The 9321-nt window shown below is 41.2% G+C and overlaps 1 long non-coding RNA gene across 2 annotated transcripts; it reads right to left on the reverse strand.

The window, feature by feature from the left end:
• Positions 1-1069: 1069 nt before the first annotated feature.
• LOC140693041 (uncharacterized) lies at positions 1070-5241 on the reverse strand. Of its 2 annotated transcripts, XR_012068693.1 has the most exons (5): positions 5022-5241; positions 3492-3847; positions 3074-3166; positions 1292-1591; positions 1070-1181 (listed from the first exon to the last, which is right to left on the reverse strand). It is a non-coding gene; the product is annotated as an uncharacterized lncRNA (long non-coding RNA). The 2 variants fall into 2 exon arrangements; XR_012068692.1 differs by lacking the exons at positions 1070-1181; positions 1292-1591 and having other exon boundaries at positions 1948-3166.
• Positions 5242-9321: the final 4080 nt, after the last annotated feature.

The following is a 9321-nucleotide window of genomic DNA, read 5'->3' on the forward strand; positions in this document are numbered from 1 at the left end:
GTCAAGTATACGTTAAGGCAGAGGCTGCTGCTAGTCGAGGAGCAGGTGTCTCTGTTAATGATTTTAGTGCTTTTCTAGATAGGAGGAGATGAAAGAATTTGGGCTCTTAAAATTTCCTGAAAATGTCTAACTATCTGAAGGCTTTTCTGCCCATTTTCCCAGAGCACAGAGCCCCCCATTCCTGATCTCCACCCTTAACTACTTTCAGAGGGCGTTGAAGGTCAGCAGCTGCAGTGGCTCATGATTTAATCAAATCAGAGGCAGATGACAAGTGCCAATTTTTAGTTGACAATATGTATATATTGTAGGAAAAATGTTACTTTCCAACCCTACCCCTGTTTTACTTTTAGTTAGAGATCAACTGACAACTGTTAGATGACTTAAGTCAGACGAGGGGTGAAGGAGTCGTCTCTTGAGCTGGCCAGTGCTCTGTGTCAGCCTCCTTGATAGCATTCAATTTTCTTTCTGTTCAAACAGCATGCATCAGATTTTATGAAGTTTGGAGCCTGTCCTGAGCACATGGGGTCTGGAGGTGGCCCTGTTCCTGTGGTCTTTGTTTATTCTGTGAATTATGGTGTGAATCTTTATGTGCCCAAGCTTCATCATAATTTCAAACTTTAAGGATTTAAATATGGGAGATGGATGCCAAGTTCTGGGAATAGATTTTCAGGATAACAGCCAGGATTGGTAAAAAGTAGGGAGAATGGATACAGCCTTTAAAAAAGAAAGGTTATTTTACAATTTCTGGCAGGTAAATTAAAGTCCTTGTTGGGATTCTATCAGGAATGTTTAATTGGGAGACCTACCTCCCATTTTCATGAAATAAAATAATTTTATTTTTTGTTTTTTGCCTGCTGTCTAGCAAATAATTATCCCCTTTGCATATAGTTTTATTGTTTAATCTCTACAAAGATTCCCTGGAGAACACACGTGTCACAGGTGAGGGAGCCAAGATCATCCACGGTAGGTGGCAGGAAGGCAGATGGGCTGGAGGGCTTACCCTCCTTCAGGCTGAGACAGAGAAACCAAGGCTTACTGACAAGAGTGTTGCTGAAGTGGTTTATTTATACTTTGCTTCCTTGATGAATTGGATCTCTTGAAATTGTTTATGACTGGCTTATCTTCCCCTCTCTCCTCTGCCTCAGGACTTCTCCTCGTAAGTAGTATGAATTCAGCCTGAACTGATTCAGGAAAATCAGAAAATAAAAAATTAGCCCACACAAAATGTCTGCTTAGTCCTCATAATTCAGTACTTCCTAAAACTCTCAGAAACGCAAGGAAGGTGTGTTACCTCGGGGACTGAGTGCATTTGAAGTATGAGAAATATAAGTGTGATCTGGTAAAGGCACAGGCTCTATAGACAAAGATCCGGGTTTAGATCCCGGCTCCATCAAGTACAGGAAACATGACCACCCAGAGCCTCAGTTTCTTCATGTGTTAAATGGGCTGATGGAGCTCTCCTTCAAGCGGTCAGGTCAAAATGAGATGATCCAAGTGGCTCTCAGGCAGGATGTTTGGCAAAGTGCTAGTTGCTCTTGCTGCTTTATAATGTCTTCTTAGGTAATTCCGTTGTCCATTGGCTTGTGAATACCTACACATTTGATTTAAGAAAAATAGCATGTCTTAAGAATTTTAAAAATAAGGAATGAAGATTTACTGATTAATACTGGGTGTATTTTTATAGGTCATTTAAAAAAAACTAGGAGTTCTCTAAAGAGAATGTATTCAGTGTGCATAGAATATGATTCAGTTAAAATGATTTTCCTTTAAATACTTCTCAGAAATTTTCTGAGATATTTTTTCTTGAATAGTAGTTGAAGATTTCTGAGGAGGTTTTACATTTAGAAAAGTTTATTCTTGTAGCAATTGACACATTAAATAAATGATTCATAACCCTGGACAGCATAAAGCCCTGGCTTTTTTTTTAATATATATAATTTTGCTGGTTAGTTCTATGACATTTTATTGGGTAGAAGTATCTCCCATTTCCATTTCACAGGCAGAGAAGATGAGTCATACAATACTCAGTATACAAGAGCAGCAGAGGCTGATTAATTTGGGCAGAAGAGTATAAGGGTATGGAGAAAAAAATCCTTGATTCTCAAACTGGACACATTCTGCGGTGTTGTGCAGCTGAAACGGTTTTGATTTTGCTTCTGGATTGTCCTAGGTTTCGGCGCATGTGCCTGGAAAGGTCTCTCGGGCAAAGATGCTTATTTAAGAAGGTTGTCATTGTAATTAAGAAGGTTGTCATTGTAAATGCTCTTACGAAGATTAAACAGATTCCACAGCAAATAAATGAACATATTTGGAAGGTTTTCCACCCTCAAGTAATTTCCAGAAAACAGACATGATTCACTTGCTAAACCAAACACACAGTTATAATAATGAGCCTGCCTCACATGACTGGACAGCACAGAGGGAGCCTCATCTATTGGCGGGGGTTACGCTGCAGGAACCGCAGTTGAAATTTTAATTAGAATTTATTTCCAGCGAGTGTTGCTTCCGCGTTTTTCTCCCCAAAGCAAGGAAGCGCCCTCCTTGCCTGGCCATTAGTCTGCAGAGCCCCGCAGCTCACACACTTCCCTGCTCATCAGGAGGCTGATAGAGCCAGTTTGCTTAGACACACTTAGCTACACTCGCAGTGGGGATCATCAGTCTCTTCTGTGTGTTGACCTCCACGTGCAGGGGAGAAAATCGACTTTTGTTGCCGATAAACGCTAATTGACTACCAGTTGTTTCAGAGGGACTGTGATGTTGAAAACTGGTGTCCCTTTCATTTTTATATGTTGGATGATGACAAATTGCGTGGCGACACCCCCATTGTAAGTACACCCACCAGGGAGGGGGGTGGAGTTTGGGTCTGTGTGTTTTAGTACTCAGATCCTGGCACTGGTCAGTTTTCAGTGTTCTCGCTGGGATCGGGAGACTGCTTCTGGAGCAATTTCTTTGGCTTCCAATAAATTTGCACAGCCGTCTCCTTCAGTCGAGTTCTGATGAATTGAGTTGGGAGGGGCATGTGAAATTGGGGCGGGCAGAGAGGTGCGATGAAAACTAGCCACCATCTGGTTACCTCTCATTTTTTGGGGGCCAAAATACTTGTCTTCTTTTCTTTTCTCCTCCATCCATCCCTTCAGGTCAGGGAGTCGTCTTCAAGAATTTCGTCCTAAAATGAAAAGTAATGATGAAGGCAGTGTGTATCTGTGGTTGATTTCATTTGATTTGGATTCATTGTTAAAGATTTTCTGGTGAGGTGTTTATGAGCTCTTAAAAGCTAGAAGAGCAGCAATACCAAGGAGAGAAAGTCAGAGAAACGTGTCAGTGGCCCCTGTGAGTTCTGGGGGATGAGGGAAGGAGGTGGGGCAGAGGCAGCACCGTGGCCTCCCCTGCAGCCCTGAGGGCAACGTGCCCATGTAATGCCAGCGTCTGTCACCATGTGTTCTAACAGGACTCCCACTAAAGGAATGAGTGGAGATTTGGGGAGGCCTTACCTTTTACCCTCTTGTCAAACATCTTTAATGCTGACTGTATTTATTCAAGATGACACAGAGATCACCTGCAGAGCTTGAGGGAGCGGTGCTTGCTTCCTGTCTTGCCCGCCCCAGGCTCACTCATCAGACTCCTGATTCTTGTAGGCACTGCAGTGTCCGTGGGGGGAGCTCTGCTCCTGGGGGTCTCTGCTCCTTTGGTGGGAGCTCTGCTCCTTGGGGAGCTGGGCACGGGAGTGGTCACATTGGAGCCGGTCGCACCAGCGCTGATCCCTCTCCACGTGTTGAGCCCTTTGTGTAAGTAGTAGAGGTGGGATCCAGAGTCTTCCTGTGTCTATGGAGTTCTCCAGCAAAGCCAACTTGGAGGAAAGAAAGAAAATGCCTATTTTTCCATGACTGTGTCCTAAGGGTTTAAAGTTCTCTGCGGAGCACATGTGAAATCTCATTCAGTAAATACTCTGGGGTCTTGACTCTGACTTGTCATGAATTTGGCATTCTCATAATGTTATTTCTCTTAAAATATGTCTAAGCAATCATTTTTGTGTGATGGTTATGTGTGTGTAAGTGTCCTGAAGAAACTGTTGTGGATGGAAGATTGGGCATCAGTTGTACCAGAAGGGCTGGTGGCCCTGGGGGCTGCCTGAGCTCCGCATCATATGGTACCAGCAGTCTTTCATATTGCATCTTATTCCAGAGCTCACCAGGGCTCCCATCTCTCACTATGTGTCTTGAGAGAATATTTGTTCAGAGGGGAGGGGATGGGGTGCTTCCAAGTCTGGGTTTTCGGGTTCTCTGTCTAAAGGTGGGACTGGCACAAATCCTTTATTCATGGAGTAATGAAGCCCCCCAGTCTCGTGGCTAATTGGGCCTCCCTGTCCTTCTTCATGTGAGGAGCCGGTGGGCTTGGGTTTGGCCCCCAAACCTGTTTTTGGTGAGCTTTCAGCCCTATCACACCACCTGGGTTGTCCCGTTTCAGTCACATGACTTTGATTTTTGCAGGTTGATGTGACTCCTGGACAGTGCCTGGGACTTCCAGGTTTCCCCTACAGTAGGGGCACTGAAGAAAGTTCACCCCGTAAGGTGTGTTTGGGGGCATCGAGGACAAGTAGGGACCCACAGACAGATGTCTGGATGGGTGGCGATCAGGCCCGAGTCTTGGAAGAACAGAGATTCCATTACTGTTTTAACAGTGAAATTGAGGGAGTAATTCTGGAAGGTCTGATGCAACTGAGATTAAAATTATTATATGGTTTTTATTGTTAGCAGTAGTGGTTTTTAACCCTTAGACCCAGTCCCCCCTATTTATAATAAATATTTTGTAACCTTTCTTTTCTGGTGCCCAGAAGTGAACGTCATAGAAAATGTAACCTAACTATAAATATGATAAACAAATAGACAGGTAGATGGAAAGATGTGGTACCTAAATTCTTATATTATGGGGTATTTTATATCCTATGCTAATTAGTAACCTCTCAGGACAAAAGGCACATACAAAGGGAGTCACTTCTAATAAACTATTTTTCCAAGACTTACCTAACTGGGAAACAAGTGTCTTCACAATGTTAGAGCACCTCCCAGGCCCCGGGGAAATCTCCTTGTCAGAGTTACACTTGCTGATGGTGTCCCGTGCCAAGTGCAAGCAGATGCGGTTCGGAAGCTGCCCGGAGGCGGACTCCGGGGATTCCTTCTCCGTCGCAGCTGTGAGGGAACCTTCTCTTTCCAGACCACAACCACAGAGGCGATTTTAAATCTCTGAAAACTGCCATACCAGAGTATATCACAACCCTCACAAGATATGTTGAATAAAGTAGAAAACTTTAAGTGACTCCTTTAGGATAGAATGAGGGTATAAAAGAAATAATGAATTAAAAATTCTAGTGCCCGAATAAGTGCTACATTACACTGGCTGCATTATAAGGTTAGACAACTTCATCACCGCTTTACATACCACATCTTGTAGTTAGATTTTATTTATCTTTTTTTCTAAAGGAAAAAATCATTTGTTGAGTTCTTGTGTCAGAGGTGACGAGCAGATAGCAAGTGTAAAACCGGGAACCGTGATGCTGGTCAGTCTAAGACCATCTCCGTCACTGCACAGATCATATTTACTCATTTTACTGCACTTTTTGGAATCACCTTGTCACTTGGAAAAACCCCTGTGTCAGTTGGATTTGTTAGTAAAACAATTCTTTTTCTTACCTAGAACATCAGTGATGTTTTCAAGATGATAAAAAAAAATTTGCCCATGGCATTTAAACAGTTGCTTTTTCTTGTAATTCATGGGTCACAGTCTCATATTTGTCACAATTGGAGAACTGTGTTTTCTTTGTGCAAATTCTCATTGGTGACGCAGGGACACGTGTCCTTACTTGATGGAGTATGATTGTTGTTGTTTGCATTCTCTCCCTAAGTCTGGAGTCCTGTGATATGTTTCCTGTTAACTTAAAGAATAGGAATGTTGTTATTTGTCTAAATATCTAACCTCACACCAGTGATGCATATCAAATTGGTCCAACTAGGAATTCCAATATTAAATGAGACAGTAATTTCACAATCCACTTTCCCAAAAATTTGGATTCATGGTTCAATTATACCAGGGACATTACCTGTTTTAATTGAATCAATCATTGCTTTCTTCAATAAAATTTTCCATTCCATCTGCTCTTTTTGTTTATTGTTCTTCAGTGTTTCATTTGCTTTCTTTCCCAAAAATATATGATTTTTGCTTTTGTCATTGAAAATCCTTGCTGGTTTTGCTACCTCATGCTGGAGAGGAAGGCTTGTGACTGTTTTATAGTCACTGGTTTCATGGTTGTATGAGTGCTAATGCCACCTTGCAGGGGTGTGGAGACCTAATGAATTGTGTACATAAAAGTCTTAGTCTACACTGAGTGCAGGGTTAGTGTTTGCAGCCCATGTCATCAGTATCATAATTAATCCATTACAATCATCCTCTATTAATCAGTGTTATCCTTCTAACGTCTCCAGGAGAGGAAATGTTTTAGTCTAAATGCAAATCTTTGCCAAACTTTCAGTCAGATCAAAACCTTTAAAGCTTTGCTATCAAAAGGACTGTGTGCCTGCTATCCCTACTTCTGCTCCTCCTGACCCAGGACGCGGTCCCCACTGCTGATGATCCACGAGACACTGGATTCTTGATCCCATGGCTCTGTGTGTTCTGAGACATCTGGAGACTTCAGCACTGTTTTAGGGGCATTGGGTCCCACCTCTTCATAGCATTAATGAGATGAGATCTGTGGGTTCACACTCATTCTTGAGTGTACGGTGCATTTTTCTGGAACCAAAACAACCCCACCATGGCAGCACTGCTTTGACCACATGCTGGGACAGCGTGTGCTTGTCAGTTCTCGGGTTTAAATTTTCTGTTCTAATTTCTAAAATGGGGTATAATGACAGATACACTCCATGTAAACAGAAGTTCTGTGGGGTTTTCAGCAACTTCTAAGAGCATAAATATTCCTGAAGCAGCTAACCTTCCTCCCAAGAAGTGAGGAGCAATCTGGCAAGTCCTGGGTGACTGTGGCTGCCAAGCTGTGCAGCCCAGGCTGCTCACTGAGGCGCAAGGAGAAAATCTTAAAAACCTACTTCCATGTTGTCTTTCACAGAATCTCAGAAATGAACGTTTTAATATCTAAAGAGGGGTGTTTTTTTAAATAGATTTCTTATTTTTTTCCTTTTTCAGTTTTAGTAGGTAGAATTAATACAGTTCAACTTCACATACACATATTGCATGTAAATACATGTATAGAGTATACTGCATTTTTTAGTTTACATATATGTACTAATTACTGTTTCTAAGAACAGATTAGAGCTTTAGATTTTTCAAATTACAGTTACCAGAGGAATAAGGACATCTACAAAAGAATAATAAACAGAATATGGTAATCCAATCACAAAGGACAGTCAGATGTGCTTACATATATTCAAGAAATCAAAATAAAATTTGGTTCATTTGTGGTCTTATTATTATTGCTATTAATTTTAGATTCCCCATAAATGAAGTCATGTGGCATTTTTCTTTCTCTTTCCACCCCACTTCACTTAGAATGACAGTCTTCAGGTCCATCCATGTTGCTGCAAATGGCATCTTTTATGGCTGAGTAGTATTCCATTGTATATATATATCACCTCGTCTTTAGCCAGTCATGTGCTGATGGACATTTGTGTTGTTTCTATGTTCCTTGTTCTATGTCCCTTCTGGCAACAATTATGGATTTTAAATATTTTCGACCTTAAAATCCTTCCTGAAGGAGATGTGGTAACTGGAATCAAAAACAATTACAGCACAGGATTGTGTGTGATGGGCACTGGGAGCTTGATAGAAAGGTTGGCAGAAAGGATTTCAGATTCTGATCAAATGATTCCTCCTCTTGTAGCCCTGCTGACCACCTCTCTCACTGCCTGCCCTACAAATCTGAACAGTCCCTTCTGTGAATCCTACTGTATTGTGCACAAATTTTCTCCAATTGGTGTCATCCAGCAGGGACCTTAATTGAGGCACCCAATCTCCTGTGTTGGTTTCTTCCATCAGCCCTTAACTTCCTTGGGAGCCAGGACTGTCTCATTGCCCCAAGGATCCCTAATGCCTAGTGAGATTCCTGATACAGCTGGGACTTAATGAGCACATGGGTCAAATGGAAAAACCTGATCAAAGAAAAGGCCCTCATATTTCAGACATGCCTACTTGAGTACATAGGGTAAAGTGACATGTCTTCTTGGATTTGCTGTCAAATACTTCAACAAAGGACAAATAAAAGAACAAAGGTCTCAATAAAGGAAATATGGAAAAGTTTGTGAATTCCTTAATCTGGGTGTTGGGCTTACTGTACTATACTTACTGATGTATACTTAAGTTAGTTTATAATTTTACTGTCATTAGCAGAATACCAAGTATTGATACGTATAAATTGAAATCCTTAGAACTGACCAAACTTACCCCACACAAAATCCTTAATATCCTAGTAGTTCGTCTTACAGAAATCTTTTCCCACAAAGACAGGAAAAAAGGGAAAGGCAGATCCGTGCAGTATTTCCACGTTGTCAAAAGACCAAAGGCCGACACAACAGAAGCGATTGTAAAAAAGATAAAGAGGCTGAAATCAATGTCCGGAAAACCTAGCTAAGAATCCTAAATGGCCCAACTTAACTAACCTCAGCCCTGCCGCATCAAGAATGGGGCAAATAGCACCTAGTGGATTTTTTTTAAATAAATAAACAATGATCCAGTTCCTACCACAGGCAATTATGATAAGACTGAGTATAAGTTCTAAAAACAAATAGTGTACAAATCATAATTTCTACTTGATTCAAACCGATTCTTCTATAAAATTTGAATCTTTTTATTTTTAATACAGATTTGTGGCATATGACCTAGTGATAAAATTTTCAACTGGCTTGTATTTAAAAAGTTCACCATAGTGAGAGTTTATTACATCAACTATTCCTTTTTGGGAAACCCATGTGCCTTGTCACTCTCTTTCATAAGATTTCCTGTGGAAAATTCAATCCTTCATTCAGGAAAAGGCTGAGAAATATATCTCATGGAAAACCGTCATAAACTGCAACACAAGAAAATGAAAATGACAGTGAGCAGCCCGTGAAGCCGGCAGACACACACAGCAAAAGGCTATGTTCCCGCCTCGACTTTATGTAACCAGCAGGGAAAATGTGCATTTCAAGAAATAGACATAAACTATTTTCAGGACCTTAGCACAAAATTTCCCTTTCAGGGTTTAGTGGGCTTCCATTTAATTCTATGAGAAATGTTTAAAACAACAGAACAACAGCTGAGATAGGGTTTAAAGTAACTTTT

This window comes from Vicugna pacos, unplaced genomic scaffold, assembly GCF_048564905.1.
Source record: "Vicugna pacos unplaced genomic scaffold, VicPac4 scaffold_19, whole genome shotgun sequence".
Classification (NCBI taxonomy): Eukaryota; Metazoa; Chordata; class Mammalia; order Artiodactyla; family Camelidae; genus Vicugna; species Vicugna pacos.